At 53.9% G+C, this 16,545-nt stretch overlaps 2 pseudogenes; one reads left to right on the top strand and one right to left on the bottom strand.

Moving 5' to 3' along the window:
• Positions 1-16,545, top strand: part of LOC121338691 — an 87,135-nt pseudogene that overhangs the window by 46,367 nt on the left and 24,223 nt on the right.
• The window catches only part of LOC121338688, a 48,819-nt pseudogene that overhangs the window by 10,395 nt on the left and 21,879 nt on the right, over positions 1-16,545 (bottom strand).

The raw sequence follows: 16,545 nt of genomic DNA, 5'->3' as shown, positions 1-16,545 counted from the left end.
GGCTGGAGAGAGGCCCTTGGTGCTGCCCAGAGCTCAGGGCAGCTGGCAGAGCTTGCAGGGAGCTGGGCGGGGCTCAGAGAGCCTGCCACAGAAACCATCTGTGTCCATCTCAGCCTGGCTGAGCGGGCAGGGGCAGGACTCAGCCCAGGCCTTGTGGGGCAGGGCCAGCGCCTGTGCAAGGCACTGAAAACAGGCAAGTGCCCCAGAGAGGAGGCTGCCCCTTGGGGGCATGAATAAAAAGTTATCTATTTTTGTTTAAGGTTGCAGAGTTAAAACCAGTTGGACCAGTTGCTGTTAAGTTATCTTCATTGTTAAGAGTTCTTCTTCAATTGCCCGTTAATGGTTGGTGATTAGCCATTGTCCCCTGGTTCTTGCCAGGGAGTGACACCAGGACCCTGCAAGCAGCAGGGCAGGGGAGTGGCATCAGAGCTCCTATGCAGATGAGAAATGCCTTGCACCAATTTTTACAATTTTCCAGGAAAACCCCTAAAAACAACGAGCCAACATAGAACTAGCGGACCTAGGTGATGCCGAAGGATGGGAGCGTAGTCCAGTGCCTGCTTGGATCCTTTTTGCTTCTCACCCTAACCTCAAAAGATGTTCACTAGGAAGTGGACCTGAGGTGTTGGACCGAAAAGGTGGAATCTGCTAATCTCTTGTGAAGATGGAATCCCCAGCTCTGCCTGCAGACCAGCTGACAAAGCTGCACCATCCTCCTCCTCCTTTGTGTCACTCCTGAGAGCGACTGTGGCGTGGGCGCGACCCATCGATTTCTCCCCACCTGAGCTGATTCTTTTTAATAAAGGCATTATAAAGGAGAAAGATCTCCAGCCATTTATTTCACTTGGGGGCATGGACAGAGCAGGGAGGAGGCCCAGGACATTTGTCACTGCCAGCCTCTGTCCCCAGGCCTTGGCAGCCCTGGCTGCTGAGCCCAGCTTTGCCCTGGGCTGAGTTTGGCTGTGGCCCAGCTCCATCCTCCTGCGGGGCTCAGGGCCTGTTCCCGGCCATGGCCAGCCCTGGCCGGCCTCTCTGCTGGCCCAGAGGCCGGCAGAGCCCGGGGCAGGGCTGTCTGTGCAGGCCCACAGGTGCCAGGGGCTCTGCAGGAGCTGGCAGAGGCTGCCCAGCAGGGAGGCCATGGGGCACAGAGCCCCAAGGCTGCTGTGGGCACCACGGCACAGGGGCCGTTCCCAGCCGCAATGCTCCTGGCCTGGGCTGGGCCTGCACAGGGGCTGGGGCACCATGGCTGGGCCAGCACAGGGCCACCAAGGGGCCACACAGCCGCTGCCGGGGCTGACAGCAAGGCCAGGCACACACAAGCAATTGCTGAGCATGGCCTGCGCTGACCACGGCTGACTGTGCCACAGGCAGAGCTCAGCTGCCCTTGGGGGCTGCAGGAACAGTCAGGAACCCAAAGAGCCTCCATGGCTGTGCTGGAGACCAAGGCTGCAGGAGGGAAATGCAGGGCTGCTGTGGGGATTTCATTTCAGCAGACACATCAGCTTGCAAGGTGCTCTGCTCTCCCTGAGCTCCTCTCCGAGAGATGCCAATCCCAGCTGGGCACCTCAGGGCACTGGGGCCCTACAAATGGCACTGCCTGTTCATGGGCAGACAGCTGACGTCTGTCTGGAAAGGGGCATAGGTTTTATTATTTGTACATTTCATAATATACAAGCACATCTTCATCAACCAGGTCATTGGAGTATTTTAAGAAACGGCAAAGTTTTCCCACCAGGAATAGAAATCTCCTGGATCTACTAAATTCTTCTACTGATGGCAGGAGAAGAAATACTCATCTTCCCCTCTACTTTAGTCACCAATATCCTATTATTTCATCTCCTTTTTCCTTCAGGTGTTTCCAGCTCTCCTGTTTAAATGGACATGTCTAAGGACATCTCTCCACTAGACCAGCTGCATCTATGTACTTCCCATTTCTCCCAGATTTCCTCCTCCAGATGCTCTCTGGTCATTCAAGGGCCTCTCAATTGACTGGTTTCATGCTTTGAGCTTCAGGAAGTTGCCCAATCTTTAAGACGTTTAAATCAGTATCACATTAGTCGACATTGTGTTTCTATCTATCGTGGAATTACCTTTTCTTGTGTCTTTGCCTAAAACTGTTTGTAAGAGCCATAATGAGGGATGCAGGATATTGTATTTGCAGGGATCCCAGTGGCAGGGAGGAATGACAAATCTGACTCCATGTTTTCAGAAGGCTAATTTATTATTTTATGATACTATAATATATCAAAGAATACTATACTAAAGAATACAGAAAGGATACTTACAGAATGGTGAAAAGATAATAATAAAAACTCGTGACTCTTTCTAGAGTCTCAACACAGCTTGGCATTGATTGGCCAATGAGTGAAAACACACCAGAAACCAATGAAACAATCACCTGTTGGTAAACAATCTCCAAACACATTCCACCTGAGCAAAACAGAGAAGCAAATGAGATAATAATTGTTTTCCTTTTTCTCTGAGGCTTCTCAGCTTCCTAGGAGAAAAATCCTGGGTGAAGAGATTTTTCAGAAAATGCGAATGCCACAGCAAGACTCCAGGAGGCTCTTCAAAATGCAGTTTATTACATCCAAAACAGAACAGCAGTCCAGGGTCATCGGTGACCGAGCCTGTGCCTACAGCTGTCAGCTCCAGCTGGAGTCGAGCCTGAAGACCCTTTAATTTTGGTTACAATGCATGATATACTTTTCTTTCCTGAGCATCTTAATACATAAGAACCAATCTATACCTTAACTTTTACCTATATACCTATCATAACTACTCTAATTACCATATTCATGTTAATATTCTCCAATCACTAGAAGTTAGTACATTACAGTTGAAGCTAGAAGTTGTTTTTCAGTTTTCTTGCAGTGGAAAATTCTGAGACCTTTTCTCTACTTGCAACATCTGCTGTCTTGTTTGCCTGTGGAATCTTTCTGCTTGGAAAAAACATCTTCTTGTTTGAGGTAGGTTTATCCTTTGCTTAAAGCCATAAAAACCCCTTCTAACTAACATATCCTTTGCCTTCTTAGTTATCCAGCAAGAGTGCCTCAGCAATTCTTTTCTTCTATATCAAAACTTGCTTTCATCTCTATTCCTTCTTCAGATTCTACATTTAAAAATCTTTCTGCCAAGCATCCATATCCGTGAGACTTTCCTGTCAAACTTTCATCCATCCCAACACTAGATGCTGTTTTTTGCCCCTTTCCCAACCCTTTTCACACAATCCCCAGCCCCTGCTCACTCAGATTTAGGATGCCATCCTTCCTTTTCCCCACTTTTCTAACCTCTCCCACTCCTTTGCTGTCATCCACCAGTCCCCAGCCCCCTTCCCATTCTTGCTTTGGGGGGGTCCCACTCCCTCTACCCCTTCAATTCTTTGAGTCCCACCCACCCATTTCCCCTCCTCTCCCTACCTCTTCCACCCTACCCTGGCTCCTCTTCCCACCCCCTCTACTCACCTGACAGCTCTGCACCCACGGTTGGGGCAGCTCCAAGCACCACCAGTGCCACCAGTACAGCCCCAGCTGCCCCCAGACACCCCATCCACAGCAGTGGGCAGGTGCTGAAACCTCCCCCCTCCCCAAATTCAGCTCCCAGGTGGGGTCCAGGTGGGGAGTGCTGGGTCTGCTGGGTATCAGTGAGAAAAGCTCTGCTTGTCTGAAAATTGTTTAGTGACTTTTCTGTCTGGCTGAGGAAAGGCCCAGGCATTGAGACAGGAAGAGATCCTGCCCCGACCACCAGCACAGGAAAAACACCCAGCCTGGGGACTGCATTTATTACCAACAAAATCAGAGCAGGTGAATAAGGAGTGAAAGGAATCTCTCCAACACCTTCCCCCCACCCAGTGGGGATCATCTGGAATGAGGGTCACCAGGTCTCTGCCCTATGTGGGTCACTGGGGATCATCCAACATGGATCCTCCAGTGGGGGATGAAGTTGGAGCAGTGGAAGCTCTTCTCACAGTTGGGGCATTCGAAGAGCTTCCCTTATTGGTGGCTCTGTTGGTGTCTGGTCAAGTTAGAGCTCTGTGAGAAGCTCTTCCCACACTGCCCACATTCGTAGGGCCTCTCCCCTGTGTGGATGCGCCGGTGCCTGACGAGGTTGGACTTGTGGGTGAAGCCCTTGCCGCAGTCGGGGCAACGGAAGGGCCTCACCCCAGTGTGGATCATCCGGTGGGAGGTCAGGCTGAAGCTCTCTCTGAAGCTCATCCCACATTCCTCACACGTGTAGGGCTTCTCCCCGGTGTGGATATGCTGGTGCCTGATGAGGTGGCAGTTTTGATTGAAGCCCTTCCCGCAGTCAGGGCAGCTGTAGGGTCTCTCCCCTGTGTGTGTCCGCTGATGCATGAGGAGATTGGAGCTGCTTTGAAACCTCTTCCCACAGTCAGGGCAAGCATAGGTCTTCTCCATGGTGTGGAGCCTCTGGTGCTCGACTAGCAGTGAGCTCTGGCTGAAGCTCTCCCCACATTCCCCACACCCACAGGGCTGTTCCCCGCTGTGCAGGTGCTGGTGCTTGATGAGGCTGGAGCTCCACCTGAAGCCCTTCCCACATTCCAGGCACCTGTATGGCCTCTCCCCAGTGGGCACACAATGGTGGGTGAAGAGATTGGAAGTGTGGCTGAAGCTCTTCCCACACTCCAAGCACTTGTAGGGCCGCTCCCTGGTGTGAAGCTGCTGATGGACTACCAGGTTGGAGATCCAGCTGAAGCTCCTGCTGCCGCCCAGGCCCAGGGTGGGTCTTTCCTCCTCAAAGCCCTGTGATGTGTGTTTGCAGACCCTCCTCGTGCAGGATCTCTGGGGCTCTTCCTCCTCATTGGATTCCTGTGCAGTGGAGCCGCTCAAAACAGCCTCTTCCACAAGCTTCTGCTGTGGGGATTTGTCCTCCCTGCTCTCCATCCTCAGCTCCTGATCTGGGGAGGAAGGACAAGGAAAGGATGGGATTTGCCTCCATGCCACTGGGAAGGGGAAAGAGATCCCCTCAATGTGGCAGCAGCTCTCTGGCCACAGAGAGCAACACATAACTTTCCCAGGCCTTTCTGGGGAAGGCTGTGAGAAGATCAGAGAAAAGAAAGAGAAACAATTCTTATCTTAGCTTGCTGCACCTGTCATTGTGAGCGTGTGGAATGTCTTATGGAGATTCGTTTACCAAAGGATGGTTTCATAATTAGCCAATGATGATGTGTTTGAATTGGAGGACCAGTTAGGTCCAGGTGTATCATAACTGTCTGCAAAAGCAATGGGTTTCTTAAAAATGAGATATATAATAGAGATGGATCAGCCTTCTGTGAATCATGGAATCAGTACTAATTATTACTCAGCTAGGGGCCCGGTGCGGCAATCCCCCCAGTGCATCCCTGGCAGGACGGCATTGGCAGCAGGGTTGTCCTGCAGCTGGGGCTGTGCTGGGCTGGGAGAGGGAGCAGGAGAGAGGGGGAAAGGGGCACTCACTGCCCCCTCTTTAGTCTCCCTACTTAGGTATACTCTGGGGTTTTTGGTGTCCCAGGGTCCCTTCTCTCCTTATTCTCTGCTTTGCGGTGCAGGGGGTCCAAGGAGTTCCCCACTGCCCCTCTCCAGGCTGCTGAGGATCTTGCAAATCGCAGCAGCCCCCTCTCTCTGGGCTCCCCACTGTGGGGTCCTGGAGGACACTGGGGTCTGCTTCTCCAGGCTGCCTCTGTCAGCAGATGCCACCAGGACCCCCCAATTTCCCCCCATGGGGCACTTTCCACCCAGCTTTGCAGTTCTTAATTCCCAAATGTTTCCCCCCACAAAAAATCCAAACCTAAGGCTCCCCCAGGATATCTGGGCTGAGCTCCACCTTCCCTGTCACCTTCAGGATTGGGGGGGCTGATGCTCTCAGGGGTGGGGGAACTGAATTCAGAGAGTGCTCAACCTCACGGCTTCTTCTACTTTTCTTGATCCTGCTTTGTTCCTCCTCTTCTTCCTCCTCCTGCTCCTCCTCTTCCATCCCTCCTCCTCTATCTCCCACTTAAACCCACCTCCTTCTCCTACTTCCATCCCTTCTGATGCTTCTTCTTCATCCCTCTTCCTCCTCCCCCAGCAGCAGTGACCCCCTCGCTGCCCCGTTCCCGCAGCCCTCTCAGCCCACGGCAGGAGCGGGGCTGGAGCCGGGACAGCTCAGCATGGGCAGCGCAGGGCTCTCGGCTGCTCCCACCCGCTGGGGGCGGAGGGATCCCAATCTGGGCAAAAGGAGAGGGAAACTGGGAAAAGTGGGGGCTGCACATCCACACTGGGGCTTGCTGGGGACCCTGGCTGGGGACTGCCAGCCCCTGGGGCTCCTCTCGGGAGATCCGGGAGGGGGAAAGGCAGAGGGGGCTGGGGGATCCCCGGAGTGGTGTCACTGGGAATGACTGGGCTGTACTGGGGTAACTGGAACCTGGGGTTACTGGGGTTACCTGGGGTAACTAGGGCACCTGGGAGTGATTGGGAATAACTACAAGCATGCAGAGGGCAACTGGGGTATACTGGGACTGTCTGTGACCATACAGGAGTGACTGCAACCCCAGTGGTAACAGCTGGGACCATGCAGGGGAGAACTGGGACCACCCTGGGGACAACTGGGAGTGAATGGGAGTGACTGGGTCTTCACTGAGGGTAGCTGGACATGATTGGGACCATGCTGGGAGGGACTGAGATCATACGGGGAGTGACTGGGACTATACTCGGAGCAATTGGGTGCAGCTGGGATCAGGAGCAACTGGAACCATGGTGGGGGCAACTGGAATCACACTGGGATCACAGTGGGAGCAGCTGGTCATGATTAGGGACACTGGTTCCATACTGGCAGCAACTGGGACTGCACTGAGTGTGACTGGGAGTGACTGTGAGCAACTGAGATCAGGCTGGAAGCAACTGAGGACAAATGGGAGTGACTGTGGACATGCTGGCAGCAACTGGGATATACTGGGAGGGACTGAAACTATACTGGGGGTAAATGGGAGCAACTGGAACCACACTGGATGATTATGGGAGCAGCTCTGCCCAAGCCAGGGATCCTGCTGGAACTGGCTGGGATCATACTGGGAGTGACTGGGATTGGAGCAGGAGTGACTGGGATCATCCTGGAAGTGACTGGAACTATACTGGGAGTGACTATGGGTCCCACTGGGACGACCCTGGGAGCCACTGGGATTACAATGGGTGTGAATGGAACCTGACTAGGGGTTACTGGGAGCTACTGGGTCCATGCTGGGTGGAAATTGTGCACCCACTAGGAGCAACTGGGATCAACTGGAAGGTGCTGGAACCATGCTGAGGGGACTGAGACCACAACTGGGATCATACTGGGAGGAAGTGGGACCATACTTTGGGCAACAGACAAAAACTGGGATCACGCTGGAGGAAACTGGGAGTAACTGGGAACGACTGGGATCATTCTGAGGTAGCTAGAACCTTACTGAGGCAACTGGGATATACTGGGAGTGTCTGTAACCATACTAGGGGGACTGAAATCACACCAGGAACAGCTGGAATCATGCTGGGGGCAACTGGGAGGGAGTGGGACCATGCAGAGAGACACTGGGACTATTCTAGGGACAAGTGGGATCACATGGGTAGGAACTGGGAAGAACTAGAATTATTTAGGCAGCAACTGGTACCAGACTGAGATCACACTGAGGATGACTGGAATCATACTGGGATTGACAAGGATTGGCTGTGAGCAACTGAAAGGAACTGGGAGGAAGTGGGAGTGACTGGGAGCATGCTGGGGGTGACTGGGATATACTGGGAGAGACAGGGAGTCACTGTGATCATACTGGAGGCTACTGGGGCCATGCTGGCATTGACAGGGAACTGGGATCACACTGGGGGCTACTGGCATCATACTGGGAGTGACTGGGTGTCCTGGGGTGACTTTGTGATGCTGAATTGTACCCCCATTCATCTGTTTAGCCCAGAAATGAGTTGTGAACCTCTAAGATTGGTTCTGAGCACAAAGGGTGGGGAGAAGAAGAAGTGTGCACTTTTCAGACACTGCACTCACTCCTCCACATTCTGTGTGTTGTCTGCGAACACACAGATGGCAGGACAGAGCTCTCCTTTGCTTTTAGTTAGTTTTTAGCTAGCTGAGGCACAGAAGTTCCCCAGACTGTGGTTTCTCTTTTTCTTGGAACTGTTCAAACCTGCTCTGGACTCAACACCTAGAAGAGCACTACTGGGATTAGACTGCAAGTGATTTGGATTATATTGGGAGGGATTGGGATCATACTGGGAGTGGCTACAATCATACTGGGATTATGGCAGGTGTCCATGGACCCTGATTAGGGTTTACTGGGAGCTACCAGGCCCATGCTGGGAGCCAACTGCACACACACTGGGAGGAACTGGGAGCAACTGGCAATTATAAGGTACATGCTGGTGACAACTTGGATATACTGAGGGTGATTGGGATAATCCTGGGGGCAACTGAACCACGCTGAGGTAACTGGGAGTGCCTGGCAATGAGTACAAGAATGTTCAGGGCAACTGGGATATACTGGGAGTATCTGAGATCACGTGGGTGGTGACTAGGACCAGACTGGGAGCGACTGGTAAGGTGCTGGGGGGAACTGGGACCATGATGGGGGCAACTGGGGGCAAGTGTGAGTGACTGAGGCCCTGCTGGGAAAGACAGAAATCATACTGGGAGTGACTGGGACTGTATTACTGGCAAGTGGGAGAACTGGGAACACGCTGTGTGAAAGCAGGAGGAACTGGGGACAACTGGGACCATGCTGAGGGCAAAATGCATCATAACAGGGAATGACTGGGAGGGAGTGGGCTCATACTAGGAGCAACAGGGATCATGCAGGGAGTGAGATAAAGTGACCAGGATCATACTGGCAGTGACTGAGCTCATACTGGGAGCAGCCACTTCCAGCCCCGGGAGCCCCGACCTCCAGCCCCAGCATCCCCCACTGGGGTCCCGGGAATCCCAGGGGTCCCCCCTCTCGGGGTCCCCGCTTTGGCCTTCTGGGGCTTTCCTCTCTCTGGGCTCCCGCTCATGGAAGCCGTGGCTCTCCCGGGGCTCCCCAAAACTGGTGTCCCCCCACCAGTGCCATTGGTCCCGCGCGGTCCCCACGTGGCCTCGGCAGAGCTCGGAGGGTCCGGCCGGGAAGCCCAACCCCCACTGCCCAACCCCCACCCCGGGGGGACCCCCATCCCCCCGCCAGGGCTCTGCCGCCACCCACACCGGGACCCCCAAAAACACCTCCCGCGGACCCCCGATGTCCCCTCGAGGGGCATCTGCCGCTCATCTTTGGAGCCCTGCAAGCTCCAAACATCCCCCCACCTCCAAAACCCGCAAACCCAGGGACCCCCGGGATATTTGGGCTGAGCTCCCCCTCCCCGGGCACCTGCGGGTTGGGGGGCGATGGTCCCGGTGGGGCTGCGAGTTCAGGCAGCGCCGGAATGGCGCGATTCATCCAAGCATCCTCCTGCTTCCTGCAGCCGCTCCGCCTCTTCCTCCCTCCCTCCTCCTCCTCCTCCTCCTCCTCCTGCCCCGTTCCCGCAGTCCTCGCAGCGTGTTCCTCCAATTCCTGCTCTATCCCAGCTCTTCCTCCCACTCCTCCTCCTCCTCCTCCTCTCTCTGTTCCTCCTCCACGCCTCCTCCTGCTCCTTCTCTTATTCCCTGCAGCCCTTGTCCCGCTGCTTCTCCATCACCGCTCCGCCGCTCCCTTCCTCCTGCCCCGTTCCCGCAGCCCTCGCAGCCCGCGGCAGGAGCGGGGCTGGAGCTGGGACAGCTCGGCATGGGCAGCGCGGGGCTCTCGGCTACTCCCACCCGCTGGGGGCGGGGGGATCCCAATCTGGGCAAAAGGAGAGGGAAACTGGGAAAAGTGGGGGCTGCACATCCACACTGGGGACCCTGGGTGGGAAATTCCACACGGCAGACTGGCAAGGAGGCACCACAACATTCACATGCGAAGGGAACTGCGGCTGCTCAGGAGATGGGCATTCATGGAGGCATGTGTCCAGTGACACCAGGAGATGATGGCCCGGACCAGGTACCCGTCTGAGATAACCGGAGCCATCAGCACCTGCCGTCTGAATGCCAGATTCCGGGAATGCCAGATTCCGGGAAGCGCATTAATCGATTCCCGGATGAAGGCTTTGTGCAGCCCGGACCAAAGAAAGGGCCCAACTTGAATATGAAGAGCTCTGAAAAGAAACAAAGAGATTCTGCCGCGGGCAAATTTAAAGAGTATAAGAACCTGCCTCGGAACAGCCGGTGTGGATTAGGGGGATTTAGTGCTATTGAGGCCAAATCCACGTTCACCCAGCCTACCTCCCCAGGGTGTTATGCTGTCCGTTTGGTTGTTGGCTGTCAGGACTGTATTACAGTCACGAATAAATTATTTTTATTTTTTTAATTGAAATCGGGCATATTTCATTTTTACTTATAACATACAGTAAGTGTTGCTCAGTGTCGCTGTGTCACTACAACACCATCACCTACATGCCAGAACTCACAGAGTATGAGCTCGTGGCTATTAGATAGTTCTTCTGCACCACCCCTGCACCTCCCCAATCTGGGAGTAATCAGGGGTCTGTGATGAAGGCTTCCAAGGTCTTCTTCACTTCTGAACTTTTCAACTTTTTCTTTGGAGCTTGTGCAGTTACGGTGTTCCTTGGTGTGTCTGGTCCTAACCTGCCAAAATTTGTTATTTTGTGGCTTATTGGCTTTGCACTTGCCAATTTCTCATTAGTGCTATACCTGTCTATGTCTGAAGCTATCCACCTGGTGAGTTTTTTCCTTCTTTTTTTGTCTATTCAGCATTAAGCAACCAGTTAACCATATACTAGCCATTGCATTGTAGAAAGTTATTTAAATCAGGTTACATAGATATAAAAGTTATGATTCAGGTTATATAGGCACAAAAATGTATGATTCAGGTTATCTAGGTATATTTATATATATATAAAAAGTCATAATTTAAGTTATACTGATATCAGGTTATACTGATACCTTATAACTCAAGCTCTATCAGCACTTTGTAACTTTGATCTAAGTTCTGTCAGCATCAGGGCTCTTCCCAAAGGCCTGGAGCAGGGAGTGCAGAGATGGGTGAGGGATCCCAAGAGTGGGATTTTGGGGATAGGATCCATGAGGATGGGAATGTCTCACTCCCTTCCTGGAGCAGGGTCACACCTGAGCCAGGTGTGCAGGCAGGGCCTTGCCCTGACCCCAAGCACTGTTCCAGCTGCAGGATCTGCTTCCCATCAGCTCTTCCTGCTGCGGCCCCCAGCCCAGCTTGGTGCTGCACAAAGGGGCTGGGCCAGGGTCTGTGGACAGGAACATTCAGAGCTGGGAGCACTTCCAGCACCCCAGCACCGTTTTAGGCACTTCCATCCCTTTGGGCTCTTCCCAGTGGCGTGCAGATGTTGGAGGGGGCACTGCAGAGAGGGATGAGGGATGCCAAGAGTGGGATTTTGGGCACAGGATGAGGGGCTGTGTCAGCCATCTGCTGGGCTGTTGGTTTGGGGCCCCCCTGGTGGTCCTGGGCCCCAGGCTGCAGAGCTGTCACCACCTCCTGCTTCAGGTGGTGGCTCTGGTGGGACCTCCGTTCCTTGGGGCCCTTCCTGCAGCCAGAGAACTTGAAGGGACCCTCCTCCAGCTGGCTCCTCCAGGTGTTCCATGAGCTTTGGGCTCCTACTGGAAGTGACTGGGCTCTCCTGGGATCCTACGGAGATCATACTGGGAGTGACTGGAACACAAGCCATATGAGGAACGACTGAGGGAGCTGGGGTTGTTTAACCTGGAGAAAAGGAGACTCAGAGGTGACCTTATCACTCTCTTCAACTTCCTGAAGGGTGGCTGTGCTGAGCTGGGGTCTCTTTCTCCGGGCAACGACAGACAGAACAAGAGGACACAGTCTCAAGCTGCGCCAAGGGAGATACAGGCTAGAATTAAGGAGGAAGTTTTTCACAGAAAGAGTGGTCAAATACTGGGATCATCTGCCCAGGAAGGTGGTGGAGTCACCATCCCTGGATGTGTTTAAAATAAGACTGGATGTGGCACTTGGTGCCATGACCTAGTTGAGGTGTTAGAACACGGACTGGACTCCATGATCTTAAAGGTCCCTTCCAACCTAGAAATCCTGTGATTCTGTGTGATTCTGTGACTGGGCTGTGGGAAGCACAGGATGGTGAGCAGCAGGAGGACAACTCCCATCCCAGCCCCACAAATACCCCCTATTCCCATGGATCCCCCCAGCCCCTGGCTCCCCCAGCTCACCTCTGCTCTGACTGTACTGGACTTGCAGCATCTCCAGGTCTGTCTCCATCTCTCTGGGTGCCTCCCAGGAACCCCAGCAAGCCCTCAGTTGGCAGACAATGGGGGGACACTCTCTGGTGCCCCGAGGGTACTGATGGCAGCTGGGCTACTCGCCTTTGCATCAGACGAGACACCAGAGACATCGGTAGAGGATAAAAGGTGACTCTCAGCAGGGGCCAGTCCAAAGTTTATTCGGAGCTCCTCAGGAGCCCCATGCCTCAGTGATGCGCCTTGCTCAGAGTAAAACAAAAGGAATCTCAAGGTTACATTTAAAGGGGGGGAGGAAACCGAGGGTAGATATATTTGTTGACCAATAAATGCCCTGCAGAGATGCAGCCTTAGGGGTGGACATTTGGGATAGTGTATAAAATAATACTTGAGGGGCTGCCCCCGGCCTCGCACTAGTTCTAGATAGAGGGGATGGGATGCTGAGTGACTGACAGAGAGCCAGGGTGGGGATTTGGGGATTATATCAACCCAGGAGAATGATTACACAGGTAGAGGGAGGTACAAAAAGGGGTACACCATTTAGGATAAAACCCTCTGTCTGGGGCTCAGATCATCAAAGACTGTCAGAGAGACGTCCTGGGCTCTGACAGACTTGCAGCATCTCCAGATCAGTGGTGGATGTGCTGGGTGCAGTTGCCTGTCTGGCTCTGGGAATCCCAATATTCCATCTCAAATCTGGCCCTGCTCAAAGGGGGTCCCATCCAGCTGCATGCCAAGGTGGGTGAGGAGGCTGAAGCACTGGCTGAAGCTCTTCCTACATTCCAAGCACTGGTAGGGCTTCTCCCTGCCATGAAGGTGCTCAGGAATCACCAGCTCTGAGCTGCATCTGGATCTCCAGCTGCCATCCCAGCACAGGCTGGGGCTTTCCTCCTCACGGCTCCCCGGGCTGGGTTTGCAGCCCCTCCTCATGGGGGATCTCTGGGCCTTTTTGTCCCCACTGAATTCCTGCACTGTCAAGCCTCTTCCACGAGGTTCTGCTGTGGGGATTTGTCCTGCCTGGTCTCTGGCCTCAGCTCCTGGTCTGGGGGAGGAAGGACAAGGAGAGGAAGGAAAGAAGGACAAGAAAAAGGAAGAAAAAAACCCAGAAAGACAGAAGGAAGGAAGGAGGGAAGGAGATTTATTTTCATGCCACAGGGAAGGATAAAGGGATTTCTCCAATCCACCCCTGGCATGACAGCATAGGCAAGGGATTGTCCTGCAGCTGGGGCCGTGCTGGGCTGGGAGATGGAGCAGGAGAGAGGGGGAAAGGGGCACTGGCTTCCTCCTCACCTGCCTGGGGCTCCCAGGGCATCTTCATCTTCCTCATGGCCTGCTCCTCCATCTGGTCAAACTTTGGGAACTGAAATTCCTGTTCTGGGGGAAAAGCAAAGTGTGACTGCATTGGCTTGGGTGTTCCTCCTGCCCAAGTCCATCTTTAGAAGTCACCAAATGTCTCGTGCCCATAAAAACCTCCAGCCCACCAAGATTCAGCCACCCTTAAAAAACCCAACCCACCAAGATCCACCAAACAAGCACACACCCAGGAGTTCCCCCGCTCTGGTCTCTCCTCTTTGGGGTTCAGGGGCTCCTCCTGTCTGGCCTTCTGCAGCTCCAGTGTGCGTTGGTATCCCCTGTCTCTGGGCTGCAGGGGCTCCTGGCAGTCCCAGAGGTTCCTTCCCTTCTCTGAGCTGCCCAGGTGGGTGTCAGAGGGGCTCCAGGGGTGCTGCCTGTGCGGGGTCCCCGTTTCAGGGCCCCGGGGTGCCCATGGCTCTCCCTTGTCCATGGTCCCAACATCTCCAGGCTGCCGGGGTTCCCCCTATCCAGGCTCCACGTTCCCGGCTCCCGGAGGTCTCCCCTTATCAGAACATCTGACCCCGCAGGCTGCAGAGGGTCCCCAGCTCCGGTACCGCCCTCTCCGCTCTCCCAGCCCCAGCCCCGCCGGTACCGGGCGATCGCCCCGGGCTGGCATTGACCTGACCCGGGCCTGACCCGGGCAGCCCAACCCCACCGCGGGAGGGTTCCACACATCCCCTGGCCCAGCGCCAGGGCTCTGCCAGCAGCCAGCACCGGGACCACCCAAAATTCTGTCTCGGAGCCGCTGAGCGGGCTCCCGGCCCTTGGTCCCGAGCAGAGAGCTCTGCCCCGGGGATCCTGGGGTGCTCGGCAGCAGCCCCAGCTTGCGGGAATTCCCCCGCATCGGGACAAAACCCTGCCCCAAAGGAGGCACTTGGAACGCCCGCCTGCGGCTCCTCCCTGCACCGAAGATCCCGGCAGCTTCCCCGCTGTTGCAGGGAGGGTCTGCGGGCTGTGCCCCCTCCCCGGCCGTGCCCGCCCCGGTGAATCGGTAAAACCGAAAATCGTGGACAAAGACTCTCTAACTAGTCAAAGTTAGAAAGTGGTATGTCTGCTACGCTGGTGGGCAGCGTCATCTCTGAAATGTGCAACCACCCCGCACAAGGATTTTTCCCTTCTATTTATTTCCCAAAAATAATACATATGCATAACCCCAGCATCTCCCATCCCCACTTTGTATTAAAATGAGGTTATTAGTCATTCATGCGTGTGCAATTCTTCTCTCAAATTGGGTCAATGTCTCAAATTGGGTCAGTGGTCCCAGGGATGAAGTCAGGAAGGTCTTCATCAGGTCTCTGTGACCCTCTGGCACGATCTAAGGCCCCCTGCTTCGTGATGGATTGACATAGAGTCCAGGGGCTGGGCACTGTTCTACTGGTTTCAGTATGTTCCTATAATGGTTCACTTGCTCCACTTCCTTCAACAAAAGAGCTCATAATATAACAATTAGCTTTAGCTTACGCATCTAATAATCATTAACCTATCATTGGTGTATCTAACTTCAGTATGAATTGGTTCTAACCCTCAGCTAAAATCTTAACCCTTTAAAATCATGATTCACCAGTGCTGGTGCTCGGCTCGGGCACTCTCTCTGTTCCCAGCTCCCGCAGAGTCCCGCTGTGACTGGGCATCAACCACCTGGAACTGCAGGGCTCCGAGCCCAGCAAAGGGTCAGTGTCCATCGCCGGCCCCTTGCCGGGGCTGTGGCCACTGCCCACCCTGGCACAACCTGCAGCTCCCAGCGCAGCTCCCTCGAGCCAGGCACTGCGGGTTCCCAACCAGGCAGAGCATTCAGTTCATGGCATCTCTGCTATCTCTGCTCACATGTGCACAACCAGCTGCTGCTGAGGCAATCCTGGCTCCCACTGAAGGCTTCCCACCCAAAATGCTACCTTCAGTTCTGACACACCATGAAGAAATCCAAAAGCAAACTGAAAGCTGACAACAGAATCTTCCAAAATCACATTGGAGAACACTTCGGTTTTAAGTCTCAAATATTAACAGAAGCTAAGAAAGTCAACAACATTACAAAACAAGCTCCTGACACTGGGACTAGAAGAGCTCAGGCAGTACTTTTGATTGGAATGAGCCCTCTCTTTCTGACGTGTGAGCAATGCCATCGAATTTCCCAAACCAGGAAAATACAGAGCCCTGGCAGCAGTGGCTTCACACACAGCAATGAGACAGAAAACAGGGCAGGGCAAGCAGCTGCCAAAATTATAACTTCTACTTGCAATTAAGAGCTCTTGTTTCAAGTTCTACTATAGACACTCTTAATAAAGAGTCAAAAACACTAAAAAATACTAGTAATAATAATAACTGTAATATTAATAGCAAAAGTAGCAAAAATAGCAATAATAAGAATTAATAATGGTAATAAAAACCTACCATACTTATACTAGGTTTGCATGGCCAGGTTTTGGTAAGGGGGGCTCTAGGAGCATCTTCTGTGAGAGGCTGCTGGAGGCAGCTGCTCCTCCATGTCCCACAGAGTCAATTCCAGCTGGCTCCAGGACAGACCAGCCAAGCCTGGGCCGGTTAGAAATAGTGGTAACACCTTTGGGATACGAGATTTAAGAAAAAGAAAATCGGTTATCATGTAACTGTAACTGTGAGCAGGGTGAGAACATGTGAGAGGAACAACTCTGCACACCCCAGGGCAGGGCAGGGCAGGGCAGGGCAGGGCAGGGCGGGGCAGGGCAGGGCAGCAGGGGCAGGAGCTGCTCCAGGTGTGGAGCTGGTTGTCCTGAGATTCCCTGGGGCAGTCCCTGGGGTGGAGCCGGGCCCTGCAGCCCAGGGAGGGCAGGGGGAGCAGAGATGCACCTGCAGCGCCTGGAGGAGCCCGTGCCAGAGCAGGGGGTGCCTGAGCGGGGCTGTGACCCCACGGGAAAGCTGTGCTGGAGCAGGGACCTGGCAGGGACCTGCAAA

The sequence above is a fragment of the Onychostruthus taczanowskii genome, unplaced genomic scaffold, assembly GCF_017590055.1.
Source record: "Onychostruthus taczanowskii isolate IOZ18803 unplaced genomic scaffold, ASM1759005v1 scaffold310, whole genome shotgun sequence".
NCBI lineage: Eukaryota > Metazoa > Chordata > Aves > Passeriformes > Passeridae > Onychostruthus > Onychostruthus taczanowskii.
The sequence above is the reverse complement of the archived record's forward strand: the minus strand, read 5'-3'. Positions and strand labels throughout refer to the sequence as shown.